The sequence below is a fragment of the Helianthus annuus genome, chromosome 1 (genome assembly GCF_002127325.2).
Source record: "Helianthus annuus cultivar XRQ/B chromosome 1, HanXRQr2.0-SUNRISE, whole genome shotgun sequence".
NCBI classification, from domain to species: domain Eukaryota; kingdom Viridiplantae; phylum Streptophyta; class Magnoliopsida; order Asterales; family Asteraceae; genus Helianthus; species Helianthus annuus.
This window is the reverse complement of record NC_035433.2, coordinates 74,380,193-74,394,883: the sequence shown is the minus strand read 5'-3', so window position 1 is coordinate 74,394,883 and position 14,691 is coordinate 74,380,193. Positions and strand designations below refer to the sequence as shown.

At 41.5% G+C, this 14,691-nt stretch overlaps 4 non-coding genes across 4 annotated transcripts; 1 reads left to right on the top strand and 3 right to left on the bottom strand.

The window, feature by feature from the left end:
- Positions 1–4,838: 4,838 nt before the first annotated feature.
- Positions 4,839–4,909, bottom strand: TRNAG-GCC. Its single transcript has one exon. It is a non-coding gene; the product is annotated as a tRNA-Gly (tRNA).
- A 2,092-nt stretch (positions 4,910–7,001) lies between these two features.
- Positions 7,002–7,074, top strand: TRNAV-UAC. Its single transcript has one exon. It is a non-coding gene; the product is annotated as a tRNA-Val (tRNA).
- An 804-nt stretch (positions 7,075–7,878) lies between these two features.
- Positions 7,879–7,981, bottom strand: LOC118482943. The gene has a single exon (XR_004869302.1). It is a non-coding gene; the product is annotated as a U6 spliceosomal RNA (small nuclear RNA).
- A 698-nt stretch (positions 7,982–8,679) lies between these two features.
- On the bottom strand, positions 8,680–8,764 carry LOC118483125. Its single transcript, XR_004869629.1, has one exon. It is a non-coding gene; the product is annotated as a small nucleolar RNA snoR114 (small nucleolar RNA).
- Positions 8,765–14,691: the final 5,927 nt, after the last annotated feature.

Sequence of the window (14,691 nt, the reverse complement as noted above, 5' to 3'; positions counted from 1 at the left end):
TTTAGGGGTTATTGCCCTTAGTTAGTTACAACACACACACACAAGACTCTCTCTCTCCCTCTCGGCTACTTGGAACCCGGCGACACACCCACACCCTACAACCGAGGATCACTCTTGTCCCTTCTCTAATTCGGTTAGTAATTGATATGTTTATTGTTGGTTTGAATATTGTTGAGGAATCGGCTGTTATATGAATGTTCTTGTGAGTATTGTTGCATGATAGTATGTTTGATTTTGATGTTAACTATTAATGTTCATGAATCGGCTATTATAGGTGATTACCGGATATATATTGTATGAGGTGTTAATGGTATCTTGGGTTTGATTATGATTTAGCTGGGAAATTGTTATGCTTTAGGGTCTAAACCGATTTATGTTTGGTGAAAAATTGATGTTCACGCTTTGATCATGACTAGGGTTCATGAGAATTATGTTAAAACTGCCTGTTTGATTCGTTTGTATGGTAAACAAAACTGTTAATTGATTCTGATTGAATTGCCAAAATTATGCATAATCTGTTACGGAATTTAGATGCTACAAATCAGGAAAACTGTTACACACTTGGTTGCGACACATGATTGCGAGTCGAGACCATAGTTGCGGGTCTAGTTACGACTCGAGACCCCACACTGGTACACACAGAGCACAACTCGAAACCGTGGTTGCGAGTCCAGTTGCGACTCGTAACCAGACCATGACAAACCGAAACCACAGTTGCGACTCGAAACCCCTCGTTGCGACTCGAGATCGCTGGTTGCGACTCGAGACCTTTCTTTGTTGCGACTCGAGACCATATAACCGTACATGCTGATATTGGGCCTGCACAATACGAGCCCAACTGATTGGGCTGAACACTTGGACTTTTCTTGTTTACGTGACTGTTTACGTCGATGCCTATACGTGGATTATGATGCCGAATACTTGTACAACTTGTATACGAATCTGACTAGCATAATAACTTTGGTAGGACGGGGTTGACCACTTTGTAACTTAATTGAACTGTGTGAATCATACCGAGCAATCCCAGGTGAGTTCATTGCATTTTCTCAAGCATGCGTCCCGGTGGTTTGGGACAACTAGTAAACATTTGGACGGGAAACATTGGGTAAACAACTTAATCGGTTTTGGTCATTTCCTGGAGGGCAATGGGGGTAATTAGTTGATAGCGCTATTAGGTACTAATTATCTGGGTTTCACTATGGTTGTTTAGAGGCACACTCCTCGGTTACGTAAGGGCGGTTCCCCTAGGGTAACTAACCGAACAACATAGTGGGTTGCTAAGAGGCACACTCCTCGGTTACGTAAGGGCGTAGTCCCTAGGGTAATCTAACTTGAGCAACATCGTAACATATCATGGAATCGTATTAACATATATCTGGTAACACAACGCGTAATAACACCTTGAACTCACCAGCGTAGTCTGACACACTTGTTGCATGCTTGTAGGTCGTTAACTTTGGAGCGTGGACTTGCTATCTGGGAGTGCTGGAGTTGTCATGGATCGAAGCTATGGGATTACTAGTATTGACACTTTGGTTTTGAGTTATTATGAAACGATTACAAAAAAAATTATTGTATGCTTCCGCTACTCAACATTATTGAATTGATAACATGTTTTATTAAGTATTTTCTATTGGTTCAATGTGATTGGTGGCTCAGACTCTGATGTGTAACACGCCTCGCGGGGGTTTTCCCGCAGGTGGTATTTTGGGGGTGTTACATGGTCAAACATTATACACCTCGTGAACAGTCTCAAAACAGGCAAGTTGTTGACAAACGTTCACACATGAGCACAATACCATTCCTCAGTCGCCTTACCTATTCAAAAATTATACACATGCAACATATTGTAATCCACACATATACGAATCATAGCAATGATCTTCAAAAAAGTATATCATAATATACATTACCAAAAGAAAAAGTGTAACATGAACACTTAACAAGATCATAACAATGATCTTCAAAAATCGTGTCCAATACCCAAAGCTTACAACAAAAAAGCATTAACAAAGGACAGAGACAAGCCCTAGGCTTGAAAATCTAAATCAGCACCAGAACCTTTATCAACAGTGGACACCTGCCTACTCCGACGAATCCTCCGACGTCGGTACATCAAACGACATCCCCCTCTCTGAAGCATCGGAAACCGAGTCGTCAACCCATCAACATCCAATACAATATCAGTACCAGCAGAGACGTTAACGTGACGAGGGATCTTGCTCTCAGAATCAGCAATTGCAGGGAAAACAGGCTCGATCAGTTTCTTCACTGGTGCAATGATGAGAGGTGGCGAACGAGAAAGAAGAACGAGACCTTCGGCAGCATCATACACTCTAAGAGCATCTAGCAGGAGACGAGTGTGGTAAAAACGTTTCATCTTCTTTGACAAAAATCAACTAAAATCAAGTGTTTCAAACATACATATATATAAAGAACTCAAAACTTCGAGAAAAGAGAAATCCATCATTAACTGTCAGAACTGTCACATCCAAACGGCGCTACAGGAACTTGGGTCACTTCTTCATTAATGAAGCCTGACAAAGCGCCATTACAAATCTCAAGACCAATGAGGAAAATACCCACTCTTACTGACAGGTGACGTCATTACCTGACAGAGCATGATTACAAGTCACATTTTTTCCTTTCTAAAAAAAAAAAAATCATCATTACAAAATTCAACCTTCTCACAGAAGATTTCTCATTTTTCGCGCCCAAAAAGACATTTCCCTCTCCTAAGTCCAGTGCTCCACTTATTCACATAAGTACAACACTAGACTGGGGGGACTTGAAGGGGTAAGGTCCCAAAAACCTCATAAAAAGGATATGAGACCATACCACCAACTGGCCTTTCAACCTGTTAACCTTGCGCGGCCGCGCATTGGTATTACAAAGGGAAGGAAGAGACCAACAAGCAATAGTCGCGCGCCTAAAGGAAAGCATAGAATCCTTGCGCCGTCTTCCATTGGCAAAGGGTTAAAAACCCTGAGGAACAATACTTCCGCCCAAATATCCAAACTTGGATACCATTTTACCCAGACTTGGGATTTATTCTGCTGTATGCACATTGTAAGGTGTCACACCAGATTACAACAGTAATCTTCTAGAAGGAATATGATCGTGCACCACCCAGACGGTTGTAACCGTCTGGACACGTGTCATTACCACAAACATCCTGAAATCACAACGATGGCATGTAATTGGAGAATGATCTCCACTTAAACCACTTTCCACGTGGCAATTCCCCAACCGTAGATCAAGTCATGATCCGTGTGCATCCACATCAGGATCAAAGCAACTTAACGAAGATCAAAAGGACTTAACGGAAGGAAAAATAACCGCTACGGCGTCAGCATCTTCCGTTATCTTTTCAATAACAGATTTTCCCTCCCAAACTTCCGGTTATAAATAGGAGAACCCTTCAGGTATAAACTCATATCTCATTTCACTACTCAAATACTTTATCTTCTCCATTACAAATACTTATTCTCACACCGGAGTCGGGTCAAGGAGAGAACCCTCCTCTCCCCTTGACGAGGCTAACGGTGCTCTGTTTTGCAGAATCACCGGAGAAGGAACTCGGCTGCAACTGAGTCAACTGAGAGAGAACTAACCTTTTATGCGGATTCAAACCCCCTAGATATCTCGGTTCCGACCATTTATCTAGTGTTTCTTCACTCTGTAATTGTCTTCATGTGTGTTTTCACATACAATTCAAAAAGCAGGAACTAGAAAAAGGAAAATTAGTCTTCATGTGTGTCACAGTTTTTTAATTATCAAGTGAAGAAGAACTAACTTATGATGTGTAAAAACTTACTAAATCTTTCTGATCAACAAAAGTAAACCAAAAATCGTAAAAGTAATTTTTTAATCATAATAGACAATTTGCCAGTTTGACAAAGGTGGGGAAGACGCTTTCTTTGCGAGCTGTTACAATGGTGGGTCGGGTCAAGTTGACCTATAAACGCTTTGTGCCTTCTTTTTAATTTCTTGTTCCTAATGGGTCACGTCGAGTAATCTTTTTAATACAGATCAAGTCCACTTGGATACACGTAATTTTTTTTATTTATCATAACTATATGTTAAAAATAATTACAATACAATGTTACAGTAATAATATAATCAGTAATAATATAATCAGCTAAACAAATAAAATTAGGAGGTTTACTGCTGATGAACATTAAAAGCATAATGGTTAGAGGCAGTGGCGGATCTTGACCTAAAACTCAGCATTAGCCGATGTTTTTTGGAAATAAAATCAGCCTGGGCCGAACCAATACACAATTAAAAAAATTCTCGAAAACCTGAAATTTAACACTACTAGGCGAAAAAATCGCATGGGCCGAGGCCCGGTCCGGCCTCCTCTAAGCTCCTCCCCTGGTTAGAGGTGATAATTGGTTAACACCAACCAAAATAGCAACTGAAATCGGAACTGAAAATGTGTTCTCAAAAACACATCCGTTGAAGAAAGTGGACCTAATCAAGGCGCTGATTCACTCATTGGTCAACAGAACATGTTAAAGTACAAAATAAAAAATTCTTTTTTTTAAAACACCAATTTCATTAGCAAAAAAAATCAGCTGGGAGTTTTGGGTAACGGACACGAATACATTTTGAACAGAAGTAGCTGTTTGTGTCAGCCGACGATTTGTGGACCTATAATCTAATTGGCAATGGGGCCTCAAGTTGATGTATCATTTATGGTAGATTGTATACATTTTTTTAAGGGGAAAAAGTTTAAAAAAGAATGCTCAGATTCGCTCCATAATTCGAAAGATCGAATAGTTGTGATAACCCAACATCACAACGAGCGCAACTTCTTCATTACATTGAAAAGATGCACCAGCCGGGAATCGAACCCGGGTCTGTACCGTGGCAGGGTACTATTCTACCACTAGACCACTGGTGCTTCATGCTTATTTTTTGGGTGATGTTTATTATGACTTATTTGTTTAAGCACCAGCTTGTAAATGATACATTAATTTGAGCATGATACTGCAACATATAATCTGGAAATTGCAGTACAATTCATTTGGTAAAACACAAAAGCTAATTATCTAGATCATGTCTGAGTTTAGACTAAATAGTTCGGGACAAGTTTTTGGTCGAACGAGTACTACTACATTTAGCTAAAGTGCGACATGAAACATGTTGTGTCAACTCATCTGGTTCTCAGGTTGGCCCTTTATTTTTTAAAGAAAATACTTAGGATAGATTGCGTTAAATAATGGGCGCGTGCATAAAGTTTTGAAGCTCCGGGTAGTAAGAAAAAAACACTTAAATCGACTTCTCTCTTCATGTCTATGGCTCACTACATCTCTGCTTCTCGAGAGCCGAGTCGACTTGAAGACTTCCCTCCGTATTTTAGTCTTCATGTGTGTCTTCACATACAATTTTTATCAGGTCTGGAAGAAGTAATTTATGATAAGGTATTTGGGTTGTGTGCTACTCAAACAAGTCAAATAAAACAAAAGCTAAATGGAAACTAGTCAAATGGGTAAACAGGTTACTGCATACAAGTATACAACTAACTATAAGTTTTTAACAATAAAAGTAAGTTAAAAATCGTAGAAGTACTTCTTTTACTCAGAATTAAGTAATTTTTTCACAAGGACTTCATCTTCAAGAGTTGAGCCAAGACTCTTGAATTTGGTTTGCACACTCGAAAGCTTTCCGGCAAACTCCTCTATGGAGTCAGACTCCTTCATCTGCAATCCTTCTAGTTCACTACGCAAGGTCATTAGTTGAGCCTTTTGTACCCGGTCTGCTCCGAGATAGCGACTCGTAAAGCCTCCCAAACTCTGCTTGGTCATTATGTTTTGCCACCGAAGCAAAACATCTTCGGGAATCGACTGGAAAATAAGAGCCTTAGCGGTGTTCTTCAACCTCTTATCGGTAGTCATTTAAGCATCATAATTTGTTACTAAGCAAAAAAATTGGCCAGATTTATCACTTGAGATATTGTTAACAGCGTAGTTATCAAAGTCGTTAGGCGCACTCAAGGCGCATATGCCTCGCCTAGGGCCTAGGCGTAAAGCGCAAAAAAAGCGCGGGCCTGAGAAAAAAAAAGCGCACTTAAATGAATATATATATATAATGTATATGATTGTATTAGTTTTATAGATACTGTTAATCTCCAAATATATTTTTAAAACTGATATAATTAGATATTAAAATCATCTAACTAGCATCTAACAATTTAAAACCTTTAAGATAATTAGTGTAAAAGAAACTCTTAACCGATGTAGTTGTGTACTAACTTATATAAATATATAATATATTATATGCCTTCATTTTGCAATCTAGTATGCCTGAAAAAAAACCCTATGACATAATTCATTTAAAATTAAACACAATTCATTTAAAAGATGATAAAACAAATATAGAAAACCTTCAGCTCTGCACTTTCTGCAACCCAGTCACTGTTGACAATCCAGTCCTAGTTTATGATAAGTCACTGTTCACATATTAGACAAAGCACAACTACTTTTTACCAAGACACAAATGAATAAATACTATTTAAAAAGTCTGCCTTTTTTATTTTCCTGTCTACCCCGTTCCATCTCTTCTTCCTCTCACTATCTCCTTCACAAACCTGCAACTCTAGCCCCGGCAATCTGTAACATCACATAATTTATCCACCAGAGTAAATCTACTTCTTTCACCACCAGAAGTTAGCCGGAATGTGCAGAACTTTCGCCAAAATCTCGCCGGAAATACGCCTGAACCATGGCTTAGAGAAAAGCGCAATTGATGCGCCTCGCCTGGAAATTGCGCCTAGGCGCACAAGGCGCTCGCTTTTGACAACTATGGTTAACAGAATAGAATAGCTAGTATGAAGTGACAACAATAAACTATAAAACTGAAACACATAGATTTTACAAACCTTTTAAATATTAATTTTAGATGAATACCTCCTCAAAGTACAACCATGGTTAATTCACTAGAATTTTGTTAACTTTCATGTTAAAATTTTCATCAGCTAATAATAGACGTAAGATGTTTCTGTGGTGTAGTGGTTATCACGTTTGCTTTACACGCAAAAGGTCTCCGGTTCGATCCCGGGCAGGAACATTTAAACATGTTTTCTTTTTGTTGTTACAAAAACTTAAGCGGAATCATTCAAATAAACCATCATAAATCATAAGATCCAGAAAAGGGGATTGCACCCAGATTCAAATTCAATACAGTTCTTAAAGATTGAAATTGGATGCCTTATCAACATATTTACAACCCATCAACCAATCTGATCTGTTCAAATAAGTATGTTATGACTTATGCGTTACATAGGTCATGCTCGGATTATCGATTGTAGTTGTACTAACATTACTTAATTTTTTTAAGTAAAGAATTAGTGCATTACGATAACTATAAAGACAATATTATCAAAATAAGACGAAAAATCAATTTCCAATCTAGTTAAAGGCATAAAGCAACGTGAAGAAAAATGAACGGGTCAAATGGGTTGAACATCACCAGAAGCACTGAATAACACTATTAAAAAAACATCCATTTGTTTCTGTGAAGACATGATTTTGTAATCACACTGAACACATAATGTTTATTACAAGAAAATTATTGCAGTAATCAGCACGCTTGACCCATTTTAAGCTGCTTTCACCCATTACGAACTCGCCATTTTGACACAAGTGTATGAACTACCTAGAAGCTTTGTATTTACGAAAATCTATACACAAAATACTACCATTTTTAGCACTATTTAATTTCAATGTTGTTGATTCCCTAAATCACACACTATGCTATCTGGATACAATAGAATAAAATGCTCGATCCATGAACCCGTGTAACAATAGGGTGCTCACAACACTGTCAATGGGAACATGACGATGAAGTACGAAACGAGGAAAGGAAGAAGAAAAAAATTTGGACCATTTCTCGATTTGTGCGTGTCATCCTTGCGCAGGGGCCATGCTAATCTTCTCTGTATCGTTCCAATTTTATCGGATGTCCCCGAAGGGACAGTGCGAGTTGCTTAGCCCAGTTATACATACCAGCCACTACTTCATGTCTGGGCCGATGTGGGAAGAACCCTCAGAACAAAGACTTTATAAAGCATTAATATTATTAATTAAAAACCTATAAAACTGAAATAAAGCAAACAGTATTCAATGTAATTACCCATAAAATTTTGAAAACAAAAGGACAACAACAAGAGTATTGATGGATCAACAGTTCAACACCCAACATGTTTTGACTGAACTTTGACCTGATCCTTTTTGCGCAATTGCCTAACTCAACGGTTCAGAAATCACTTGTTTCTCTCATAATCAAATCCAAAATTCTTACAATTCAATGTAGAAAAGACATGTTTAAATTCTGCAAATAACACAATTAAAAAATGGGTCAAATCATAATCCTAATATATGTTGAAATTGATCCACCGTGTTACACTGACCTACAAACACTTCTGTGCAGCTTTGACCCATTACACGCAACCAATGCAATATATAACTACAGAAACTAAATTACTAACATAATGGTTTAATGCTCAAAACTATAGCATAATAATATCATCTATGCCACTAATTTCTTGGTCACCAAAACATTATGAATTGATATTACTATGGCTACTAGATTTGTTATTATTAAGACATAATAAATATGCAATCATCTTTGCATCATCGTAATAGCACCGGAGATGAGCTATATAAAAAGTGAATGCTCAGATGCGCTTTAAATGTTTCGAATAATCGAACAGTTGTGATGACCCAACATCACAGGGAGCGCAGTTTCTTCATTGCAAAGATGCACCAGCCGGGAATCGAACCTGGGTCTGTACCGTGGCAGGGTATGCTTCATGCACATTCTTTTAGTGATGATTTTTCAGGGTAGATTGTGTAACTTGAGTCTTGACACTTTATTTATATACAAGTTTTTTCAGGGTAGATTGTGTAAATAAATTTTAAGATGAAAAAAAATTAAAAAATAATGCTCAGAATCGCTTCATAATTCGAAAGATCGAACAGTTGTGATGAACCAACATCACAATGAGCGTTGCTTCTTCATTGCAAAGATGCACCAGCCGGGAATCGAACACGGGTCTGTACCGTGGCAGGGTACTATTCTACCACTAGACCACTGGTGCTTCATGCATATTCACCGTGTGATTATTGTTATGACTTAGTATTTTAAGTTCCCGCTTATAAATGATACATCAAACTTGAGCATGATGCTGCAACATATAATTGGGTGAAATTGCAGTACAATTCATTTGGTGAAACACAAAAGCTAATAGTAATGTTTGAGTTGAGACCGAATAGTTCAGGGTGAGTTTTTGGTCGAACGAGTGCTAAATGAAACATGTTGTGTCAACCCATCTGATTCGCAGGTTGGGCATTTATTTTTAAATAAAATTTTCCAGATGGATTGTGTTAAAGTTTTAAGTTGTGGGTATTTTATGCTAAAACAAAACGTTAAATAATGAGCGCATGAATAAAGTTTTGAAGTTCCGGATAGTATGGCTCACTACATCTCTACTTCTCGAGTCGACTTGAAGACTTCCCTCCGTATTTTAGTCTTCATGTGTGTCTTCACATACAATTTTTATCAAGTTTGGAAGAAGTAATTTATGATAAGGTGTTTGGGTTGTGTTCTACTCAAACAAGTCATATAAAAAAGAGCTAAAAGGAAACTAGTCAAACGGCCAAACGGATTATTGCGTACAAGTATACAACTCGCTATATGTTTTTAATCAATAAAAGTAAGTTAAAAATTGTAAAAGTACTTTTATTAACTCATAATAGACAATTAGCCACAACCATGAACCCACCCAGTGCCATAGCCATACAACCCGTACTAAAAATGCCATGAATAGATTGTTACCCGCCTCAACAGTACAAATTGTTTGCCATTGTGCATCTTATTTTTTTCATTTTGTGCCTTCTTTTGAATTTCTTGTTTTTAATGGGCCAAACCAGGTGAAGGGGTATGGTCCCAAAAAGTCGCGCAAACCTCCGCCCAGGTTGCGCGCGAGACCATACTCCTTATTTCAGAAAACTTATTAATAATATCCACGCGCGACCTACACACGTTGTAGTTTATCCCGCGCGAGGCAAGGCCCACAAGAGGCTTAGATATCAGCACTTAGCATAAAACAATGGAACAAATGAGCATGCTAACCCCGCGCGGGTTAGTTGCTGTCCAACAAGAGCCACTCAGTAGGGAAGCGCACGGCTACCTACAGTGGTACATAAGGTACAAGTGGCAGTAAAAGGAGCCAATGAGCGTCTAGCAGGCTCTGGTCAATCGTGCGCCACGATCGCCTGACGAGAAGTACACAAGGACGCCTACGTGGCACCAATCAGAGGACGGAGACAACTGTCCCACGATCTCCACTTGTCTGCTGATGACAGAAGGACAACAAGGCCGACAACAATGACACGTGGCTCCAATCAAGGTGCGCCAGCACCGACGAACGTCTAGAAGCCACTAAGCGGTCGACGCCAGTGAGACAAAGAGCATATCCGTTTTGTTGTCCACTTCCGGCCCAAGGCCCATCAGCCCATAACCCCTTACACCTCTCCGGCTATAAATAGAGACCTCATTCCACAGGTTAAACATTCTATTCCCTCTACTCTCACTCTTAACACTTAATTACTCTCAAAGCAGTCGCTTATTCTCACGCCGGAGCCTGGTTAAGAGGGAAACTCCCACATTCCCCTCTTAACGAGTAACGGTGTTCTGTTTTGCAGGATCAGATTATCAAGTCGGAACTCAAATATCCATAAGAAGATTAACCATCATGAAAGGAACATAAACCAATCTAATTAACTCCCTAATTAGATCAGTGTTTCTTCATTGGCGCCCACCGATTTTTTCTATAACCACCCTCATCTTCTTTTATTTGAGCCTTTGACATCTTTTTCATCCTTCGACTATGACTGGTCAAGGAACCATTCCAGAGTTCGGTTTCGGAACCAACTCTAACACGGCGTTGGGTGAAGGAATCCAAAACTTCCAAGCCCAACAAATCGAAGAAATCGGCGAAGTTGAAATCAACAATACTGGGGGTCCGCGCGGGAGCTTCACCCGCATCACCCAAGTGGTCACCCCAGGGAACAACGGAGAAGGACCTTCGAACACAGCGCCACCTCAAAATGTATCTGCATTACTAGGCTTACCAGAAGGCGAAACCCCAGCCTCGTGGTATGCCAAGAACATCGCCATCATCAATGCAGCATACCAGTCGCTGATCGCGCAGCAAGTAGTTTTGACGGCAGAACCGTCCTTGGTCACCCCTCAGAGTCAGGGGGTGCGCCAAATGCCCCCGCCAGCCAATCTACAAGGCAGAATCAACAGGCCTCCCCCTACAAGACGTTTAAGCGTACAAGACACGCGCGATACAAGAGGGGAAACGGATAGTTACTACGACTATCCGTCGAACCTTCAACGAGGCCCTGTTCACAGCCGGCTCACGTCGCGCAACATGAACAACGAATGGGAAGAAACGGACCCGTATGATCCCACATGGGAAGGTGACGAGGAATCGTCAGTCTTTAATCGTTTACCAAAAAAACATGAGTACTACAAGCCAAGACAACACATTGGCTACACGGAAGAAGCTGAAAGAGATTTTCGCCTGGCATACCGACCAGCGGAAGCTGCGGAACACTCCAAGTTTATCCCGAAAATTGCACTCGCGCCGCTTTCACGAGAGAAGCTACCCCCGACTGTTGGGAAATTCAATGGGTTGACTGATCCAGACGATCACGTCAGAACATTCACGAGTGTGGGCTGCATGGGAGGTTGGAACATGCCCATGTGGTGCCACCTGTTCATTCAAACTCTTACCGGAGCGGCTCGCGCCTGGTTTGACAGCCTTCCGCCGGGGAAGATTAAATCATGGACAGATTTCAAGACGCAATTCTTGAGCTACTTTAGCCAACAACGTCGCTACCAACGCGACACAGCCGAAGTAGAAGATATTTGGCGAAGAGATGGTGAAGGTCTGGAGGACTTCATCACGCGTTTTAACAAAGAATGTCTGGAAATAGGCGGCGTCAGTGAGCAACTCATGCGCTGTCACTTCAAAAAGGCTATACGCTGCGATAGTCTCATTCGAACCATCACAGGCAAAGATGGAATGCCAAAGGAGTGGGATAAACTAATGGAAGACGCAAAAATCGTCGCGCAAACTGAGGAGTCCCTTGCTGGTGGAAAGGGCTACTACCCTGAAGATCGATTCTCAAGAGGAAGTACGCGCGACAACAACAACAAGCGTAACAAATACAAGAGTCATGACTGGAAGTCCGAGAGACCAAGAGGCCGCGACGACAGGCCGCGCTACAGAGAAGATGCGCGAGAAACGATTGACCGAATTGGTTACAAGAAGGCGGTCAGAGACGACAATCGTGACAAACACTGGACTCCGCTCACAAAAACGCCTAAGGAGGTATTGATGACGGAGAATTACGATTTCAAGGCTCCCAGGCCAATGACAAACAAGAAAGGGCAAGATCCCAACTTGTACTGCGATTTTCACAAAGATTCAGGGCACCTGACCGACGACTGTTATAGCTTGCGCCAAGAAATCGAGAGAGCACTCAAAAGCGGTAAGCTAAGCCATTTAGTGAAGTATGTACGCAAGGAAACTCGTCAACTCCAGCGCCACGACGAATGGAACCACAAAAATGTCCGACGACTAGAGACTCACATGGTCAACGGACCCAGGTATAGCGCGAAAGAGAAAGGCAAACGCCCCTATGAACCTTCTTGGCAAGAGCAGCAGGTGATATTTCCGGTAGTACGCGGCGGACCTCGCGCCACACGTCCCGTCGTCATTACCGGTATAATCGGGCATTATGAAACTGACTACATATTCATAGACCCGGGAAGTACTGCCGACATCATTTACGAATAGTGTTTCAATCAGTTGGATGAGGAGGATAAAGCGCGACTCGAGCCAGTCGATTATCCTTTGTCTGGATTTTGCAACGAGATGGTTTTTCCACTCGGACAGATCAGTTTCCCCGTCACGCTCTCTGACGGGAAACACTCAAGAACAACAAATGTGAACTTCATGGTAATGCCAGTGAAATCGAGGCATGATGTGCTTATTGGGAGGGAAACACAAGGCGAGTTAAACATGGTGACTTCAACGCCACATTCTGCGATAGGTTTCCCAACCAAGACAGGAGTAGCAATCATATATGCCAAGAAAGAAGTAATGTCAACTGAAGAGCTGCGCCCAACAAAGGCGGCGAAGGTCTCCACGGCCGAGCCAGAGAAATGGGTTTTAAACAGAAAATACCCAGAGCAGACTGTAACAATTGGCCACGCCATTTCGTCAGACATCAGAACACGTTTAAAGCAACTGCTGTTTCAAAACATGGATATATTTGCCTGGACCCCGGCAGACATGACCGGTGTCCCGCGCAACATCACCGAGCATTGCTTAAACACGTACCCCTCTGTCGAGCCAAAGGTCCAAAGAAGGCGCAGCCTAGGAGCAGACAAAACAAAAGCAATGAACGAGCAAGTATGTGAGCTGCTCAAAGCCGGGATCTTGCGAGAGGTAAGATATCAGAGTTGGGTTGCGAACCCAGTGATGGTCGAAAAGTCAAACGGCGGATGGCGCATGTGCGTAGATTACACCGATCTCAACAAGGCGTGCCCAAAGGATTGCTATTCCTTGCCTGAGATCGATAAAAAAATAGATTCTCTCGCGCCATACCGATGGAAGTGCTTTTTGGATTGCTACAAAGGATACCATCAAGTTCAGATGAAGCTAGAGGATGAAGACAAGACAGCGTTCAGAACTGATCTTGGAATCTTCTGCTACACAAAGATGCCATTTGGCCTGAAGAATGCAGGCGCGACATATCAACGCTTGATGGACAAGACCTTTGCAGGTGACATCGGAAAGCATATTGAGGTTTATATCGATGATCTAGTGGTTAAAAGTCCCGAGGAGGACCAAATGTTGAAAGACATCGAGAAAACGTTCAACTCATTGCGCAGCGTAAATATGAAGCTAAATCCAGCCAAGTGTTCTTTTGGCATGGAAGAAGGGAAGTTTCTAGGCTTCATTGTCACAAACGGCGGTTTCAAGGTGAATCCAGAGAAAGTACAAGCTATAGAACGAATGCCCTCACCGCGAAACATCAAGGAAATGCAACGACTGGCCGGCCGGCTGGCCGCGCTTAATCGTTTTCTCTCCAACCACGCCGCAAAGTCATATCCCTTCATCAGTACGTTGCGCAACTGCGTGAAGAAACAGGAGTTCAAGTGGACACCGGAGGCAGAAACAGCTTTTCAACAGATGAAAGCGTGTCTAATTGAACTCCCTACCCTGGCGGCACCGTTTGAAAAAGAGCCCCTCGTACTGTACTTGTCCTCCTCGGATAAGGCAGTAGGGTCAGTATTATTGGTCGACAGAAACGGAGTACAAACCCCGATATACTATGTCAGCAGGGTACTCACTGACCCAGAAACAAGATATTCCACAATGGAGAAGCTGGTTCTTGCGCTATTACACGCCTCCCGAAGGCTGCGCCGATACTTCACAGGCCATGTGATAACTGTGCTTACAAACTTCCACATTGGCACTATACTACAGAAGCCTGAGACATCAGGCAGGTTGGCAAAATGGGCCATTGAACTAGGAGGCCATAACATCTTGTACAGGCCACGACCAGCCATTAAGGGTCAGGTCCTAGCCGACTTCATCAC